Here is a 1414-nt window from a genome sequence, read left to right as displayed (position 1 = left end):
TGAGTAGGGAAACACCCTCTCTCCTTCACCCCTCTTGAACCCCTGATAGGTACTAATAAATTGGTCCTTCAGCTGTTAAGCACTTACGTGGGATTCGGCACCGGTGAAGAGTGCTTACAGACAACATACAGACCAAAGTACTGTTTTTTCGTTGTACGATATTCATCTTGAAATGAAGTAAAACACAGACCAAGAAGGATCTCTCATTTCCCGTAAAGCTTATTGTGCTAAAAATACCAAGTCTGCACATCAGAATTACAGAGTGGTTATATCACTGACACATTTTTGACCGCTTATTTTGATTTCTATCAAGACCATGAAAAAGAAATCTACAGATAAAAACCAATACAAATTCGAAGTGAAAATTCCTAACAGAAACAATAGTCAATTGTTTGAAAACCTCCTCTCATAGCAAGGAATATTTCAGATCTGAAATAACGCATAAGCTTACATGTATATGTCCGTAATATATTAATACTGTTCATTTGTATGCCCATTAACTTCTCGCAGGAAGTATTCTATTATACTTTACAAGTCTCATACTTTCAAATGCACGTAACTATGCAGGAAAATTTGGGTATAATCGTTTCAACAAACAACCATTGCTTTTATACGTAGGTACTAGTAGTACCATGAAGAGGTGGTTCTCGTCTGCTGTCCGAGTGACTGGGTTACAGTCAAACGATGCAATTTTCGGTATTTATAGCCTGTTGATAATGGAATTAATTTAAATTGTAGACTGCCATATTTGATTTGCTTTGAACTGGTGCTTTGCGAGATAGGAAAATATATCATATGATGAAGAATCTTGACGATAGAGCCCATTTAACCTTCTGTGAAGCAATGCCTAGGTTTCGCCTAAGTGCTGAAACTTGCCTAAATCTCATTTAGATACAAGAATAGACTTCTTTACTTATCTATGATGAACGAGTGACAGATTTTATCAATTTTTTAAGATTAAATAAGCATGAAAACATTTGGTCATGGTCAGAAACTAGACTTGAACTTATGTACACTGTCACTTAACTTACGATAATTTTCTTTCCTATGTGTATAAGATACGGCAAAACGTCAGACTACCGCCTCTCCTGCTAGTTTGGTAACTACTGGTTTACGGGCTAAGTAGAAACATAAATAACAGACGGTAAATGGGCTACCATAAACATTAACAAAATACATAAACGAAAAAGGAGGTAAACCATAAAAGGTGGTAAATATCTTGATAGGCGACTGGCGGGAATCAAGCTGCAGTAGTAACTATTCTGCAGTTTTGCATAAAATTCACAGAGGAATATTATAAATCTTCCCTTTATTAGTGCTGAATAATGTCCGTAAGGGATAAAATTATTATAGTTGAGAAAAGAACTTGCAGGATATATGAGCCTCCTATAGTATCTGATTAAAAGAGTATTAC

The sequence above is a fragment of the Macrobrachium nipponense genome, chromosome 5, assembly GCF_015104395.2.
Source record: "Macrobrachium nipponense isolate FS-2020 chromosome 5, ASM1510439v2, whole genome shotgun sequence".
NCBI lineage: Eukaryota > Metazoa > Arthropoda > Malacostraca > Decapoda > Palaemonidae > Macrobrachium > Macrobrachium nipponense.
The sequence above is the reverse complement of the archived record's forward strand: the minus strand, read 5'-3'. Positions refer to the sequence as shown.